The sequence below is a fragment of the Dendrobates tinctorius genome, unplaced genomic scaffold, assembly GCF_039654945.1.
Source record: "Dendrobates tinctorius isolate UK_male_01 unplaced genomic scaffold, ASM3965494v1 ptg000028l, whole genome shotgun sequence".
NCBI lineage: Eukaryota > Metazoa > Chordata > Amphibia > Anura > Dendrobatidae > Dendrobates > Dendrobates tinctorius.
The window spans coordinates 18,246,408-18,265,942 of NW_027361696.1; the positions used below are offsets into that span (position 1 = coordinate 18,246,408).

General features: G+C 43.2%; 1 protein-coding gene across 2 annotated transcripts in view; it reads left to right on the plus strand.

Annotated features, from left to right (window-relative positions):
- The first annotated feature begins 5,926 nt into the window (after positions 1-5,926).
- Positions 5,927-19,535, plus strand: part of NBL1 (NBL1, DAN family BMP antagonist) — a 30,225-nt gene continuing 16,616 nt past the window's right edge. The window contains exon 1 of one of the 2 annotated variants that reach the window (XM_073570328.1): positions 5,927-6,140. The gene's annotated coding sequence lies outside the window, so the exon portion shown is untranslated. Of the gene's footprint in view, positions 6,141-8,336; positions 8,361-19,535 lie in introns of those variants that run through there. The other variant, XM_073570331.1, reaches the window with a different exon arrangement.

Consider the following 19,535-nt stretch of genomic DNA (forward strand, 5'->3'; position numbering starts at 1 on the left):
CGCTGTGTCCGAGTCTGATATCACTAATGGGGGCTTCCTGAAAGACCGACACTTAAGGGGGTGCAGACGGTGACCCAGCAGCTGCCAGATCCTACTCCACTGATGTAGGAGGCACAACCCCAAAGATGGAATGAATGGGAAGAGACCCTCTAAATGCTGCCACATCCAGGCAACCCTGCAGATTATTACACCATCGCTCCTCCACCTCCTGACATAGTGATATATTCTACAGATTATTACCATTGACCTCTCCGCAGAGTATCACTTCTCCACCTCCTGACAGATAGTGATATATCCTGCAGATTATTACACCACTGACCCCTCTGCAGAGCATCGCTCCTCCACCTCCTGCCAGATACATAGTGATATATCCTGCAGATTATTACACCACTGACCTCTCTGAAGAGCATCACTCCTCCACCTCCTGACAGATACACAGTGATATATCCTGCAGATTATAACACCACTGACCTCTCTGCAGAGCATCGCTCCTCCACCTCCTGACAGATACATAGTGATATATCCTGCAGATTATTACACCACTGACCTCTCTGCAGAGCATCGCTCCTCCACCTCCTGACAGATAGTGATATATCCTGCAGATTATTACACCACTGACCTCTGCAGAGCATCGCTCCTCCACCTCCTGACAGATACATAGTGATATATCCTGCAGATTATTACACCACTGACCACTCTGCGGAACATCACTCCTCCACCTCCTGACAGATACAGTGATATATCCTGCAGATTATTACACCACTGACCTCTCTGCAGAGCATCGCTCCTCCACCTCGACAGATACATAGTGATATATCCTGCAGATTATTACATCACTGTCCTCTCTGTAGAGCATCGCTCCTCCACCTCCTGACAGATACATAGTGATATATCCTGCAGATTATTACACCACTGTCCTCTCTGTAGAGCATCGCTCCTCCACCTCCTGACAGATACATAGTGATATATCCTGCAGATTATTACACCACTGACCTCTGCAGAGCATCGCTCCTCCACCTCCTGACAGATACATAGTGATATATCCTGCAGATTATTACACCACTGACCTCTCTGCAGAGCATCGCTCCTCCACCTCCTGACAGATACATAGTGATATATCCTGCAGATTATTACACCACTGTCCTCTCTGCAGAGCATCGCTCCTCCACCTCTTGACAGATACATAGTGATATATCCTGCAGATTATTACACCACTGTCCTCTCTGTAGAGCATCGCTCCACCACCTCCTGACAGATACAAACAGTGATATATCCTGCAGATTATTACACCACTGTCCTCTGTAGAGCATTGCTCCTCCACCTCCTGACAGATACATAGTGATATATCCTGCAGATTATTACACCACTGACCTCTCTGCAGAGCATCGATCCTCCACCTCTTGACAGATACATAATGATATATCCTGCAGATTATTACACCACTGTCCTCTCTGCAGAGCATCGCTCCTCCACCTCTTGACAGATACATAGTGATATATCCTGCAGATTACTACACCACTGTCCTCTCTGTAGAGCATCGCTCCACCACCTCCTGACAGATACAAACAGTGATACAGTGCCTTATGAAAGTATTTGGCCCCCTGGATCTTTTCAACCTTTTCCACATATCATGCTTCAAACAAAAAGACACCATTTTTGGTGAAGAATCAGCAACAAGTGGGACACAATTGTGAAGATGTACAAAATTTATTGGTTATTTTAAATTTTTGTAGAAACACAAAAACTGAAAAGTGTGGCGTGCAATATTATTCGGCCCCTTTAACTTAATACTTTGTTGCGCCACCTTTTGCTGCGATTACAGCTGCAAGTCGCTTGGGGTATGTCTCTATCAGTTTTGTACATCGAGAGACTGAAATTCTTGCCCATTCTTCCTTGGCAAACAGCTCGAGCTCAGTGAGGTTTGATGGAGATCGTTTGTGAACAGCAGTTTTCAGCTCTTTCCACAGATTCTCGATTGGATTCAGGTCTGGACTTTGACTTGGCCATTCTAACACCTGGATACGTTTATTTGTGAACCTTTCCATTGTAGATTTTGCTTTATGTTTGGGATCATTGTCTTGTTGGAAGACAAATTTCCATCCCATTCTCAGGTCTTTTGCAGACTCCAACAGGTTTTCTTCAAGAATGGTCCTGTATTTGGCTGCATCCATCTTCCCATCAATTTTAACCATCTTCCCTGTCCCTGCTGAAGAAAAGCAGGCCCAAACCATGATGCTGCCACCACCATGTTTCACAGTGGGGATGGTGTGTTCAGGGTGATGAACTGTGCCTTTACGCCAAACATATCGTTTGACATTGTTGCCAAAAAGTTCGATTTTGGTTTCATCTGACCAGAGCACCGTCACTCCTCCACCTCCTGACAGATACAGTGATATATCCTGAAGATTATTACACCACTGACCTCTCTACAGAGCATTGCTCCTCCACCTCCTGACAGATACATAGTGATATATCCTGGAGATTATTACACCACTGACCTCTCTGCAGAGCATCGCTCCTCACAGATACATAGTGATATATCCTGCAGATTATTACACCACTGACCTCTGCAGAACATCGCTCCTCTTCCTCCTGACAGATATATATTCTGCAGATTATTACACCACTGACCTCTCTGCAGAGCATCGCTCCTTTACCTCCTGACATAGTGATATATCCTGCAGATTATTACACCACTGACCCCTGCAGAACATCGCTCCTCCACCTTCTGACAGATACATAGTGATATATCATGCAGATTATTACACCACTGTCCTCTCTGCAGAGCATCGCTCCTCCACCTCTTGACAGATACATAGTGATATATCCTGCAGATTATTACACCACTGTCCTCTCTGTAGAGCATCGCTCCACCACCTCCTGACAGATACAAACAGTGATATATCCTGCAGATTATTACACCACTGTCCTCTGTAGAGCATTGCTCCTCCACCTCCTGACAGATACATAGTGATATATCCTGCAGATTATTACACCACTGACCTCTCTGCAGAGCATCGATCCTCCACCTCTTGACAGATACATAATGATATATCCTGCAGATTATTACACCACTGTCCTCTCTGCAGAGCATCGCTCCTCCACCTCTTGACAGATACATAGTGATATATCCTGCAGATTACTACACCACTGTCCTCTCTGTAGAGCATCGCTCCACCACCTCCTGACAGATACAAACAGTGATACAGTGCCTTATGAAAGTATTTGGCCCCCTGGATCTTTTCAACCTTTTCCACATATCATGCTTCAAACAAAAAGACACCATTTTTGGTGAAGAATCAGCAACAAGTGGGACACAATTGTGAAGATGTACAAAATTTATTGGTTATTTTAAATTTTTGTAGAAACACAAAAACTGAAAAGTGGGGCGTGCAATATTATTCGGCCCCTTTAACTTAATACTTTGTTGCGCCACCTTTTGCTGCGATTACAGCTGCAAGTCGCTTGAGGTATGTCTCTATCAGTTTTGTACATCGAGAGACTGAAATTCTTGCCCATTCTTCCTTGGCAAACAGCTCGAGCTCAGTGAGGTTTGATGGAGATCGTTTGTGAACAGCAGTTTTCAGCTCTTTCCACAGATTCTCGATTGGATTCAGGTCTGGACTTTGACTTGGCCATTCTAACACCTGGATACGTTTATTTGTGAACCTTTCCATTGTAGATTTTGCTTTATGTTTGGGATCATTGTCTTGTTGGAAGACAAATTTCCATCCCATTCTCAGGTCTTTTGCAGACTCCAACAGGTTTTCTTCAAGAATGGTCCTGTATTTGGCTGCATCCATCTTCCCATCAATTTTAACCATCTTCCCTGTCCCTGCTGAAGAAAAGCAGGCCCAAACCATGATGCTGCCACCACCATGTTTCACAGTGGGGATGGTGTGTTCAGGGTGATGAACTGTGCCTTTACGCCAAACATATCGTTTGACATTGTTGCCAAAAAGTTCGATTTTGGTTTCATCTGACCAGAGCACCGTCACTCCTCCACCTCCTGACAGATACAGTGATATATCCTGAAGATTATTACACCACTGACCTCTCTACAGAGCATTGCTCCTCCACCTCCTGACAGATACATAGTGATATATCCTGCAGATTATTACACCACTGACCTCTCTGCAGAGCATCGCTCCTCACAGATACATAGTGATATATCCTGCAGATTATTACACCACTGACCTCTGCAGAACATCGCTCCTCTTCCTCCTGACAGATATATATTCTGCAGATTATTACACCACTGACCTCTCTGCAGAGCATCGCTCCTTTACCTCCTGACATAGTGATATATCCTGCAGATTATTACACCACTGACCCCTGCAGAACATCGCTCCTCCACCTTCTGACAGATACATAATCTGCATGATATATCACTATGTATCTGTCAGAAGGTGGAGGAGCGATGTTCTGCAGGGGTCAGTGGTGTAATAATCTGCAGGATATATCACTATTACACCACTGATCTCTGCAGAACATCGCTCCTCCACCTTCTGACAGATACATAGTGATATATCCTGCAGATTATTACACCACTGACCTCTCTGCAGAGCATCGCTCCTCCACCTCCTGACAGATACATAGTGATATAACCTGCAGATTATTACACCACTGACCTCTCTGCAGAACATCGCTCCTCCACCTCCTGACAGATACATAGTGATATATCCTGCAGATTATTACACCACTGCCCTGTCAGATCTGTAGAACATCGCTCCTCCACAGAACTCAACATCCTCATAGCCATATATGAAGAGCCCCGCAGCCGGTCCACAAATCAGGACCCTTACACTGTCGAGCGTCGCTTGTCGTAGTCCGAGTCCTGGACACTTATAAGGAGATAATCAATGAGACTACAACTCCCATCATATTTTCCTCGGATGGACCCTTTCAGATACGTCCCTAATGGGAGTACTGGCGCCATCTATTGGTGACTGACAACAAGCACACGATCCACAATCCTGCTATACTTCTGTGATATAGCCGATACAGGCTGAGACTTGTAGTTCTACACTGGAAAACACAATCCAGAAAAGTTCTGAAGCTTTTGAACATACTTCAGTACAGTTCTCCACCATTTTTTTTAAAACCTCTGCTTGCTGTCAGACCACAAGCTCTGTGTTTGTACCCAAAGCGCTGACCTCTGGTCCAGACCTGTGACTTCTCACAGCTGAGTGTCTGCTTCAGTGTACACAATAGTCTGACACACTGTAACAGACAGGGAGATTTGTGGTGCTCTATGCAACTCGCATAGACTGATACATTGTGGCAAACCCTCAGCTGTGCGAAGTCGTAGGCGCGCAGGTTTCCAGAAGCGAGAATATTCCCGGTCACTGACAGTAAGCAGAGATCTTGAAACGGTCTGATTCCGCATTTGCATTTTTTTTTAGGCTTTTCTCTTTTTTTTTTTTTTATTCCTTGACAGTTTTTTTTTTTTTTTTTTTTTTTTTTACCTTTTTTAGAGCAAAAAGTCGCCCAGCCAAAAAATTGCCACATAAAAAGAAAATCACTGGCGGACGTCTGCGCGCAACCAGTTTACAACGGTTTCCAATATCGCAATTGATGAATCGGCTTCAAACATCCGGAAAATAAAAAAAAAAAACTCGCCTAAAAGCGACAGTAAAAACTAAAAAGAAGAAATTGGTGCAAATCATAAAACGTCAAAAAATCAGATCCAAAAGTTTATTAGAAAGTTGCGAAACTTTTTCAAAGTTGCCGAATAAGTACGAATGACCCCCATCTTTAGCGGACGCCCCCCATACGGGCGCTGGTGCTTATTTCTGGGATGAAATTCCTGGAGACCAGGAGCAGATGGCACCCCCATCCCCCCCCAGTGTCAGCCAGTACCTGCACCCTGGGATGCAGGGACTGTGCTGGTCCCAGGGACTGTGCGCACAGCTGCTGTCCCCCCTTCTCCCCCAGCAGAGGAGGATTTTGGATGTCTTTTCCCTATTAGGAGAGGCGGGTTCAGTGCTGACTTGTGTTGTGCACAGGACACAGCTATCCCTCTCTGCTCGCTCTCTAATTACTGGGGTCTTCGATTTTTGCAGCCCGAGACACCAGCCCTGGATGGATTGCAAGCCTTAGGGGGGCACTGTATGGAATTCCCTCTGACTCTCCTCCTGGTAAGTCCAGATTCCTCTCCGTAGATGGGGAGGGGGGGCAGCGCTGGGTTAATGGGGTCTTCTGCAGGCTCTTTGTACATTAGATGTTAAGCTCTTGGTGCAAGCAGCTATTGTTCTCCAAATCCTGGCGTGCATTAACCCTCCAATGACTAGTATGGGGGTCCGACACAATTGTTTGGAGCCACTCTTTGGTACCATTTTCTTTAGAACAAACTACGGACTGATCTTCAGTCAATAAATCTGCCCCGATTAAATACGGCCTGGCCCTTTCAAAAGACCCTTTGGTACAATGCGGCACAAGATTTCTTAGGAATTTACAGTCGCCGTTATTGTCCAAAGAGAAAATGTTTCCAAAAATTCAGCTACAGTAGTGACGGCAGCGAGCGAGCCCCCGAAAGAAATGACGCCATCCATATCTGATCTTACGCCGTGTCCTTCCTTTACCTGCCCTAAATCTTGTATATAGTGAGATCTGTCTGCTCCCCCACAATATATACCGTGATCAATAATAACATCAGAATCATCTGTGAAACAAAAAATTGCTACTTTTCCCCCCCAAACAACGCTCTGATGCTCCATTTTATCTGACCCCTATCCACAGAAAGCGCTGTCCAGCCCCCCACTGAAGTATAAAAATCCCCCCATCTCCCCCCAAAAATCAGAGTGCAGTTCCTTCAAATACTAGAAGTGTCTCCTTTCTAAGAAGCTGTGTACGACCCCCGGACGTAAAGCTATAAGCCCCCTGAAATACACAATCTGTTTCCTGAGTATCCACGGCCATATAAGTGCCCCCATACAGTGCGGCCCCCATGGACAGGCGCTCGTTCTGCCGCATCCAGATATTTGTCTGCTCTCAGGATTTCACAGAAACACTTTGCTTTTTTTTTTTTTCATCAGACGAACGTCGCCTATATATATATATTTTTTTTTTGGGAGGGGATTTAAATGAAAATAAGAAAAGTCCCCCTTTTAAGTGACCAATAATGCGGATCATTTTCTTGCCCCGATTTACTCATTATCGACCCATATGTCCCACATGACGACGTCCGGTAAAATGTGGCACCGTGGAGAAAGCGAGTCCTGTAAATGGATGAGGCCGCTGATTGCCCTTTATGTCTTAGATCTACAAGGGTCCTGTATTTTCCCACCCCTCTCATGGATGACGCCTGACACTCGTATGTATCGCTGGATCATGGTCGGACCGTGGATTACGGATCCCTAACGCTCCGCATCCCTGGCATTTCTTCATTTGCAGACAGATTACTTTCCATCAATGTTACTTTTTGCATCCATTATCTCAGCATTGCCTCATTGTATCCTTCAGACTTGTGCAACAAAAACTATTTTCTAATTGTATCCAAGTGGGTAAACTGGGCATACACCCAGAGTACAGGGCAGCACCGACCACCTCGCTGTTGGACCAGGGCAGGGAATTTCCTTTACCCCTGCAAAGAAGTGTAAAATATGGGCGACCGCCCAAATAAGTCTTGGGGCGACCGCCTGCACCCTTGTACAATTGCTCATGTAACTATTTCCATAGATAAAGACCAGGTTCACACTGAATCTTTCCAGACCGTCAAAAACAATACGTTTGGGAAACTTCTTTAAGGAAGTTTTTTTTTTTTTTTTTTTTCCCTTATATCCTGGAACAGTTTTTGGGCTCTATTCACACTGAATTTTTTTTGAAACGGATCAATTCATAATACAGGGAAAAAAAAGTGTGAAAAAGACCTTGAAGACTTTTGGCTTATTATTTATTTTTTAGTTTGGATCAGATTCTAACAAGAAGTGACAAGAACATTGTTCTTTGTTTTGTATTTTTACGCCTGGAATTTTTAAAAAATCTCATGGAAAATTAAACTGTTACAAAAAAAAAACAACAGGATGAACAGAAAAGAAGATTTCCCATAATCTTTCCTGTATCATAAAGTAGTAGAAATTAAAAAAAATTCCAAGTCTTTTTCAGAAATGTTTTGGAGCCGATCTGATCTATAGGATCGATCTCTGTGTGAACACGGCCAAAGTCTCCAACTCTGATGTCTGATCTGGATCTCGGCAAAGTCTTTACGTTTGGCCGAAGATCTTATAATCAGCGCAGCTAAAAGTCTGGTGTGCAGTGTCAGACTGTGTCGTGGACCTGGCCGTGGCGGATGTATTTCTGAGCACTACCCCTGCTGTGGACACAGGACCATATTCTCCATCGTGTGCTGGATCTTACAGGTAGGGCAGATACGATCTCAGAGTGATAACTACATCTGCTCCTGGTGCAGTTATACCACCACGTAAGGCCTGTTTCACACTTCGGTTTTTTGTGTCAGTTAAAATCCGCCAAAATGGCGGAAAGCGGATCCATTGCTAACTGATGTGAACGGATGCCACCGGACCGTTTTTTTAATGGATCCGATGAATGAAGAATTTTAAAGGAAACGTAGCTGAGAGAGAGAGACTTCTACTTCCAGCTTCTTCATCTCCTAAAAATACCAATATCATACGCCATGTCATTACAACAATGTATTGTAGTTACAGCAAAGTCTCCCCATGATCAATATTATATCGCCAAGAATTCAGAAATATCTGACCCCGTCCTACACAAAAAACGTACCTCACAGAAATATCTGAAAGACGCAACTGACACAGCACAAATAATATCCTGAAATACTCACCTGAACTGTAATATAACTACTATAATACTGCCCCTATACACAACAATATAACTACTATAATACTGCCCCCTATGTACAAGAATATAGCTACTATAATACTGCTCCTATGTACAAGAATATAACTACTATAATACTGCTCCTATGTACAAGAATATAACTACTATAATACTGCCCCTATGTACAAGAATATAACTACTATAATACTGCCCTCTATGTACAAGAATATAACTACTATAATACTGCTTCTATGTACAAGAATATAACTGCTATAATACTGACCTTATGTATAGGGTTATAACTACTATAATACTGCCCCTATGTACAAGAATATAACTACTATAATACTGCCCCTATGTACAAGAATATAACTACTATAATACTGCCCCCTATGTACAAGAATATAACTACTGTAATACTGCCCCCTATGTACAAGAATATAACTATTGTAATACTGCTCCTATGTACAAGAATATAACTACTATAATACTGCCCCCTATGTACAAGACTAGCTACTATAATACTGCTCCTATGTACAAGAATATAACTACTATAATACTGCCCCCTATGTACAAGACTAGCTACTATAATACTGCTCCTATGTACAAGAATATAACTACTATAATACTGCTCCTATGTACAAGAATATAACTACTATAATACTGCTCCTATGTACAAGAATATAACTACTATAATACTGCTCCTATGTACAAGAATATAACTACTATAATACTGCTCCTATGTACAAGAATATAACTACTATAATACTGCCCCTATGCACAAGAATATAACTACTATAATACTGCTCCTATGTACAAGAATATAAGTACTATAATACTTCCCCTATGTACAAGAATATAACTACTATAATACTGCCCTCTATGTACAAGAATATAATTACTACAAGGCCAGGGTCACACTTGGGAGTGCAATGCGAGAAACTCACCTCAATACCCAGCACTCAGGACCAATGTGTGCGGCTGCATCTCTTTCTCTCCAGTCCGAACTGCCGGTGGCAATGCCGGGTATTGAGGCGAGAGACTCGCACAAGTTTCTCGCATTACACTTACAAGTGTGATCCTGGCCTAATACTGCCCCTATGTACAAGAATATAGCTACAATAATACTGCTCCTATGTACAAGAATATAGCTACAATAATACTGCCCCTATGTACAAGAATATTACTACTGTATTATTGCTCCTATGTACAAAAATATAAATACAATAATACTGCTCCCTATGTACAAGAATGTAACTACTATAATACTGCTCCTATGTTCAAGAATATAACTACTATAATAGTGCCCCATGTACAAGAATGACTACTATAATACTGCCTTTATGTACAACAGTATAACTATTATAATACTGTCCCTATATACAATAATATAACTACTATAATACTGCTCCTATGTACAAAAATATAACTATTATAATACTGCCCCCTATGTACCAGAATATAACTACTATAATACTGCCCCCATGTACAAGAACATATCTCTTATAATATTGTCCCTATGGACAAGAATATACCGTAACTACTATAATACTGCCCACTATGTACAAGAATATAACTACTATAACTATTACAATACTGCCCCTATATACAGGAATATAACTACTATAATACTGAAAATATCCAAAAAAAAGTTTAGTGTCTGCTCACCACCTCCAGGAGCGCGCGGATCCTGCTGTGCAGCAAGTTTTCAGAACTTAGAAAAAATACAGCGCTGGACTTATTTTTTTCTAAATACTATAATACTGCCCATATTTACAAGAATAAAACTATTATAATACTACTCCTGTGTACAAGAATATAACAACTATAATACTGCTCCTATGTACAAGAATATAACTACTATAATACTGCTCCTATGTACAAGACTATAACTACTATATACTAATGCTCATATGTACAAGAATATAACTACTATAATAATGCCCCTATGTCTAAGACTATTACTACCATAATAATTCCCCTATGTACAATGTAAACAATGACTATAACACTGCTCCTATATACAAAAATATAACTACACAAAAATATAACTACTATAATACTGCCCCTATGTACAAGAATATAACTACTATAATACTGCCCCCTATGTACAAGAATATAGCTTCTATAATACTGGCCCCTATGTACAAGAATATAACTACTATAATACTGCTCCTATGTACAAGAATATAACTTCTATAATACTGCTCCCTATGTACAAGAATATAACTACTATAATACCGCTGCTATGTACAAGAATATAACTACTATAATACCGCTGCTATGTACAAGAATATAGCTACTATAATACTGCTTCTATGTACAAGAATATAACCACTATAATACTGCTCCTATGTACAAGAATATAACTACTATAATACTGCCCCTATGTACAAGAATATAACTACTATAATACTGCCCCCAATGTACAAGAATATAACTTCTATAATATTGCTCCCTATGTACAAGAATATAACAGCTATAATACTGCTCCTATGTACAAGAATATAACTACTATAATACCGCTGCTATGTACAAGAATATAACTACTATACTGCCCCCTATGTACAAGAATATAACTACTATAATACTGCCCCCTATGTACAAGAATACTGCTCCCTATGTACAAGAATATAACTACTATAATACTGCCCCCTATGTACAAGAATAAGCCGGATTACTTAGCGGTAACGCTCTTTTAATGAGTCCACGACAGCACCCACTGGAGGTATCGGATCCGCCCCACTGGAAAAGGAAACCCTACAGAAAGATAAAAGGGGGCGGTCCGCCTTTCCTCCTCAGTTTTGTATTTCAGAGTACCAGGAGGACCACCAAGAGTTAGGCAATGTTCTTGCATTTTTAAGTTTTAACTTATTTACTTTTAGGAGACACACTTCAATATGTGGTGTATTTATTATTATTGTTATCTTCATAGGGAGGGAAGTGAGCGGGTGCTGTTGTGGACTCATTAAAAGAGCATTACCGGTAACTAATCCGGCTTTTTACCCTTCGCCACGACAGCACCCACTGGAGAGATTCCAGAAACCATCACCTGGGTGGGACCACCGTGCCAAGGATAGTCCTGCCAAAGCTTAGGTCAGAAGTTGATGAAAGGTCAAGTCTATAGTGATTATAGAAGGTAGAAGGGGTTGACCAAATTGCCGCCTTACATATGGCTTCGATTGGAACGTCTCCCCTCTCGGCCCAGGAGGATGCCATTGCTCTCGTAGAATTTGCTCTGATATTCTCCGGAGGATCTTCACTTCTCGCGGAGTAGGTTAATCGGATGGCATCCCTTATCCACCGGGGTAAGGTGCTCTTCGTGACTCCGTACCCTTTTTAACAGCCCTGAAAAGATATGAACAGAGCCCTGCACTGCCTCCAGCTCCTGGATCTCTCAATGTATTTTAAGACAGTTCTTCTCACATACAAGGTGTGGAATTTCTATTCCTCAGGAGTGGAGGAATCTCTAAAGAAGGTCGGGAGGAGTATCTCTTGAGATCTATGGAATTTTGTCGATACCTTAGGAAGGTATGAGGGGTCTGGTTTTAATATCAACCTATCCTGGTATATCTGAAAAAAGGGTGGGTCTATGGATAGAGCTTGAATGTCGCTCACTCTCCTAGCAGACGTTAATGCTACCAAGAGGGCCGTCTTGAGTGACAAGTATTTTAGAGATATCGTGTCTATTGGTTCGAAAGGGGCTTCCGTTAGGGCGTCTAAGACCAAGTTTAGGTCCCACGGAGGGATTGTAGGTATGTGAACAGGGGCCGTTCGTTCACAAGCTGTAATAAATCGTGACACCCACTTATTCCCCGCTTTATTATGGCCATAGAGTGCCCCTAACGCGGACACTTGGACTTTCAGTGTATTTACTGCCAGACCTAAATCTTTTCCTTTTTGTAGAAATTCCAAGATAGGAACTATCGGGATTTCTGTGGTATGAGGGGTTGTATGGAACTGCAGAAATTTTTTCCATATTCTTGTATAAATCTGAGTAGTGGACTGCTTCCTGCTCTGTAGGAGCGTAGCAATTAGTGTTTCGGAAAACCCTCTTGATTTTAGTAGCTGCCTTTCAAATTCCACGCTGTCAAGTGTAAGCTGTCCACTTGGGGGTGGAAAAAAGGGCCTTCGGAGAGTAGGTTGGGAATCGAAGGGAGAACCCAAGGATCTGACACCGACATGATTCGTAGCCATGAGGACCACGGTCTCTTGGGCCAGAATGGTGCTATCAAAATTACTCTCGCCTTGTCCTCTCTGATCTTCCGAATGACCTGTGGCAGAAGGATTATCGGAGGAAAGGCATATGCCAGGTTGAATTTCCATGAGGCCTGGAGGGCGTCCAGTATGTCTGGATGATCTGACGGGGACAGGGAGGCAAATATTTTTACTTGTCTGTTCTCTTTCGTAGCAAAGAGGTCCACCTGAGGTTGCCCCCATAGAGTTGCTATGTCCTTGAAAATTCGGTGATTGAGGCGCCACTCCCCTTGCCGAAGTGTATGTCGGCTTAAGAAGTCTGCCTCTTGGTTGCTCTTTCCCTTGATATGGAGGGCAGAGAGGGACAACAAATAATTTTCGGCTAAGTTTAAGATTCTTGCAGAAGACATCAGAGTCTCTGATCGAGTATCTCCCTGTCTGTTTAAATAGGCCACTGTAGTGGAGTTGTCCAATAGGATCCTGACATGCTTCTGCTGGAGCTGAGGAAGAAAATGATGTAGAGCATAATGTACTGCCGTCAGCTCCTTTAAATTAGATGAGTAGTGCAGTTCGTCCCTACTCCACCTTCCTTGACAGAAGCTATTCCCCATATGGGCTCCCCAGCCGTGAGGGCTAGCGTCGGTTGTTAAGATATGGGATGGTAATATTACCCATGGGACTCCCGTGGACAGATGATTACTATCTAGCCACCGTTCTAGAGAAGTCAAGACTTCCTGGGATAGGGTTATCTTGTTCTCGAGGTGACCGCCTTGTCGCCGGTCCTCTTGGAGGATCTGATGTTGCAGAGTGCGGATGTGATATTGGGCCCACTGAACTGCCGGGGCACAAGAAGTGAGCGACCCCAATAGAGACATTGCCTCTCTCAGAGACATACGTGGTCTGTCTATTGCTGCCTCAACCTTACCTTTTATGAGCGTAATTGTTACCTGAGGGAGTAGACATCTCTGGGTTGTAAAGTCTAACTGGAACCCTAAGAACATCTGAAGAGAGTGTGGAACAAGTCTGGACTTCTGGAAGTTGATGATCCAGCCTAGATCCTGCAAAGATGAGACTGTATCAGCCACACGTCTAGTACACTGGGTGATCGAGTTCCCGATAACTAAGAAGTCATCAAGGTAAGGAACGATTAAGGTGTCTTTCTGACGAAGAAGGGCCATCACCTCTAACATCACTTTGGTGAAGATTCTCGGTGCTGTAGAGAGACCGAAGGGCATGGCCGTATACTGAAAGTGATGGATCTTGCCTTCGAATACTACTGCGACCCTTAGGTACCTTTGGTATCTATCATGAATAGGGAGATGATTGTAAGCATCTTTTAAGTCAATTCCTGCCATTACACAGTTTGGAAAGAGAAGTTTAATGGTGGATCTAATTGATTCCATCTTAAATTTATAATTTTTTATAAGCGTATTAAGCTTCCTCAAATTTATGATTGTTCTAACCATACCATCTGATTTGGAAGCTAATAATAAAGGAGAGTAGAATCCTCTACCTTCTTGTCCCTCTGGGACTTTTACTAAAACCCCCTTGGATAGTAGACTCCGAATTTCTATTTCGAGGGCTCTTTGTTGCACTATTGAGTTAAGGCGGGTTATGATAAATGAGTCGTAAGGAATATGAAGGAATGCTAATTTTATTCCTTCTTTGATTATATTTAGAATCCACGAACTTGATGTTATTGCTTCCCATTTTGAAAAAAAAAATTTCAGTCTACCCCCTACTGGGGGGACTGATTGTTCAGTATCTATTTTCCTTTCGGAATGTTGAACCTCTAAACATGCTACCCTTTTGCTTCTCTTATTTTGTGGGCCATCTAGTTGATCTATCCGCTTGTCTCCTTTTCCCAAACGGTCGCCTTTTAAAGGTTCTCCTGTAGAAAGGGATAGAAGAATCAGGGAAAGCCTTCTTCCTTTCTTTCGCTTTGGCGAGTATGTCATCTAGGGCTTTCCCAAAGAGAAACTCACCCTCGCATGGGGTTGCGCATATCTTAGATTTTGATTGCACGTCACCCTTCCAGCTCTTCATCCATAGTTCCCCGCCTGGCGTTGTTTACAAGACCCGCCGATCTCACTGCTAGACGTAGGGTGTCTGCTGATGCATCAGCCATGAAGGCTGCCGCTCCTCTAATTAATGGAATAGCGGCCCGTAGCTTTTCCCTAGACACCTTCTGCTCGATCTGTTGATCCAGTTGGTCCAACCACACGAGCATTGACCTGGCGGTGCATGTGCTGGCTACTGCTGGCTTAAAAATGCCTGTAGTTGATTCCCAAGACCTTTTTAATGATGACTCCGCCTTACGGTCTAGTGGGTCGGACAGTAAACCTGCATCCTCCACCGGAATAGTAGACTGCTTCGAGGCAGAGGCTACAACAGAGTCAACTTTTGGAATTTGTGTCCATTTCAATAGCTCGTCGTCGCTAAATGGATATTTCCTCTCCGATGGGAGAAAACTTCTTTGATCGGGTTTTTCCCATTCTCTCTTTATTAGGGCCTTAATTGCCGGTATTACTGGAAACGCCCTCCTTTTCCTTTCCGCCAAACCCGCAAACATTATATCTTGCGTGGTTTGGGCGCCCTTTGTCTCCTCACACCCCATAGTGTTTCTTACAGATTTGACTAAGTTATCCACACTATCCAGGGGAAAACATGATCGTCCCTCAATTTCTGATGACGATGATGATGATGTGAGTGAGGAATCAGATTATCTCCTGTTCCTCCTCCGAATCTGAGCTGAGAGTCACTTGATTTTTACTCCTAGTTTCTGAGGGAGTACTAGCACGGGCGATAGCCTGTAGTTCCTCTCTAATTATGGTCCGTTTGTCCTTTGATGACACTGCGGCCCCCTGTCTAGTCTCTCTGGTGCATTGCTTACAGAGTTTTTTTGGGTAGGAGTCAGGAAGAGGCTGAGCGCATAAAGCGCATTCTTTGTGTTTGGATTTGCCTTTTTTCTTTGCCTGGAAAGAGGGGAAGACATCGCGAAAGAAAAAGGGGGGTGTCAGCTTAATAGGCAGAGTATATATTTTGCACACTCACCCAGTGAAGCTTATGGTACCGGATCAGATGGCTGAGACCCAGTCCTGGATCTTGATTCTCCCGCATCACTCCTGCGAGCGACGTCCGTGGATCCCTTGGCAGCGCAGTCCCGGGAGGTACTGCCCCCTGCAGAGTCCCCTGCTGGAGCGTGCACGTCCCCTGGAGATGACATAGTTCATTGCCGCTTACCCCGCGGCTCTTGTGTAAATAGCCTTTTCCCTCTTTTTTTTTTTTTTTTCTCTGACCCGGAAGTTGTTCCTCCTCCCCTCCGGGTTCATGCGTCCTCGCGTCTGCGCACTTGCGCCCCACCATCATGCCCCGGAAGTTCACCCATTACTTCTGGGGCTCGGAACATCTGCGCCGGCCGGCTCCTGCGCCGCCGCTCTGTATACGGACCGTGCCTCTCACCGTAATGCTGCCGCCACCGCTGCTGGGATTTTTTTTTCCTTTTTCTTTGCACCACTGGCGCACTTACCGCTCCTGCAGCGGCGGCCACTGAGTTATTCGGCGCTGCCCGGCGTGCTCCTAAATGAGACTGGGCGGCCCTTCCCGGACCCGGTCATCACCTCTATCCGTCAGACGAGGGGGGAGCCGTCTAACGGAAACTCCCCCGACACTACCTCTGGACCGCAGCCCCTTCCGTTCTCACGGATACTGCACAGGCGTCGTGCACTGGCCCAGGTATGTCTTCCTGAAGGATAATCCTGGGGTTCCCTGGGAACAGGAAACCAAAACTGAGGAGGAAAGGCGGACCGCCCCCTTTTATCTTTCTGTAGAGTATCCTATTCCAATGGGGCGGATCCGACACCTCCAGTGGGTGCTGTCGTGGCGAAGGGTAAAATAAATACTATAATACTGCTCCCTATGTACAAGGATATAATTACTATAATACTGCTCCTATGTACAAGAATATGCTATAATATTGCTCCTATGTACAAGAATACAGTTGTGCTCACAAGTTTATATACCTCGGCAGAATTTTTGCTTTCTTGGCCTTTTTTCAGAGAATATGAATGATAACACCAATACTTTTTCTCCACTCCTGGTTAGTGGTTGGGTGAATAAGCACTCTCCTGGGAGATTTCTCTCCACCGCACCTTTTGAACTGCTTTCTATGGACGACTTCTCAGTTTCAGATACTGTCTGATGAAGGTCTGAGTTGAAGACCGAAACGTTACATTATTTTTTAGATTTTTTTTTCATTCTGAATAAATCACATTTTGAGTAATCATTGAGTGACAGATTGTTTGTCTAAAACATCCTCACCTGTGACCTGTGACAAATGCCTGGAAAATTGTTCAGGATACAAAGAAAAACCCACAAATAACATCAGCCGAAAAACTGGACTCTCTGAAAACTAGCAATGTGGCTCTTTCAAGAATCACGATAAGAAGGCACTTGAAGAAAAATTAGCTGCATGGTCGAGTCGCCAGAAGAAAGCCAAACGACCCTGATCAAAAGTTCACATACCCCATTTCTTAATACCGTGTATTGCCCCCTCTAACATCAATGACAGCTTGAAGTCTTTTGTGGTAGTTGTGGATGAGGTTCTTTATTTTCTCAGATGGTAAAGCTGCCCATTCTTCTTGGCAAAAAGCCTCCAGTTCCTGTAAATTCCTGGGCTGTCTAGCATGAACTGCGCGCTTAAGAACTCCTCAGAGTGGCTCAATGATATTGATATCAGGAGACTGAGATGGTCACTCCAGAACCTTCACTTTGTTCTGCTGTAGCCAAAGACAGGTCAACTTCGCCTTGTGTTTTGGATTGTTGTCATGTTGGAACGTCCAAGTACATCCCATGCGCAGCTTCCGGGCTGATGATTGCAAATTTGCCTCCAGTATTTGCTGATAACGTGCTGCATTCATCTTTCCTTCAACTTTGACAAAGTTTCTTGTGCTTTTGTAGCTTACACATCTGCAAAACATCAGCGATACACCTCCGTGCTTTACAGTAGGAATGGTGTTCCTTTTATCATAGGCCTTGTTGTCCTCTTTCCAAATGTAAAGTTTATGGCTGTGGTCAAAAAGTAAAATTTTGGTCTCATCACTCAAAGGTACCTTGTTCCAGAAGTTTTGAGGCTTGTCTCTGTGCTGTTTTGCGTATTGCAGGAGAGATACTTTGTGGCATTTGCGCAGTAATGGCTTTCTTCTGGCGACTTGACCATGCAGCCCATTTTTCTTCAAGTGCCTCCATATTGTACATCTTGAAATAGCCACACCGTTAGTTTTCAGAGAGTCCAGTATTTCAGCTGATGTTACAGTATTTGTGGGTTTTTCTTTGCATCCCGAACAATTTTCCTGGCATTTGTCACAGGTCACAGGTGAGGATGTTATCTTTAGTAGCCATTCAAACCCATTTGTGTCAAATTCTGTGCATGTTATCAGGCCAAAATCGCCAGGGTATGTGAACTTTAGATCAGGGTCATTTGGATGCTTTGGGTTGTCATTATGACGTATATAGAGAAAACACAGTAGTTTGACAATTAATGGCTTCACCCAACCACTAACAACGAGTGGAGAAAAAGTTTTGGTGTTATCATTTATATTCTCTGAAAAAAGGCCATGAAAGCAAAAAATTCTGCTGGGGTATGTAAACTTTTGAGCACATCTGTATAACTACTGTAATAACACTCCTATGTACAAGAATATAACTACTATAATACTGTCCTTATGTATAAGAATATAACTACTATAATACTGCTCCTATATACAAGAATATAACTACTATAATACTGCCACTGCAGTTGTGGCCAAAAGTATTGACACCCCTGCAATTCTGTCAGACAATACTCAGTTTCTTCCTGAAAATGATTGCAAACACAAATTCTTTGGTATTATTATCTTCATTTAATTTGTCTTAAATGAAAAAACACAAAAGAGAATGAAGCAAAAAGCAAAACATTGATCATTTCACACAAAACTCCAAAAATGGGCCAGACAAAAGTATTGGCACCCTCAGCCTAATACTTGGTTGCACAACCTTTAGCCAAAATAACTGCGACCAACCGCTTCCGGTAACCATCAATGAGTCTCTTACAATGCTCTGCTGGAATTTTAGACCATTCTTCTTTGGCAAACTCCAGGTCCCTGATATTTGAAGGGTGCCTTCTCCAAACTGCCATTTTTAGATCTCTCCACAGGTGTTCTATGGAATTCAGGTCTGGACTCATTGCTGGCCACCTTAGAAGTCTCCAGTGCTTTCTCTCAAACCATTTTCTAGTGCTTTGTGAAGTGTGTTTTGGGTCATTGTCCTGCTGGAAGACCCATGACCTCTGAGGGAGACCCAGCTTTCTCACACTGGGCCCTACATTATGCTGCAAAATTTGTTGGTAGTCTTCAGACTTCATAATGCCATGCTCACGGTCAAGCAGTCCAGTGCCAGAGGCAGCAAAGCAACCCCAAAACATCAGGGAACCTCCGCTATGTTTGACTGTAGGGACCGTGTTCTTTTATTTGAATGCCTCTTTTTTTTCTCCTGTAAACTCT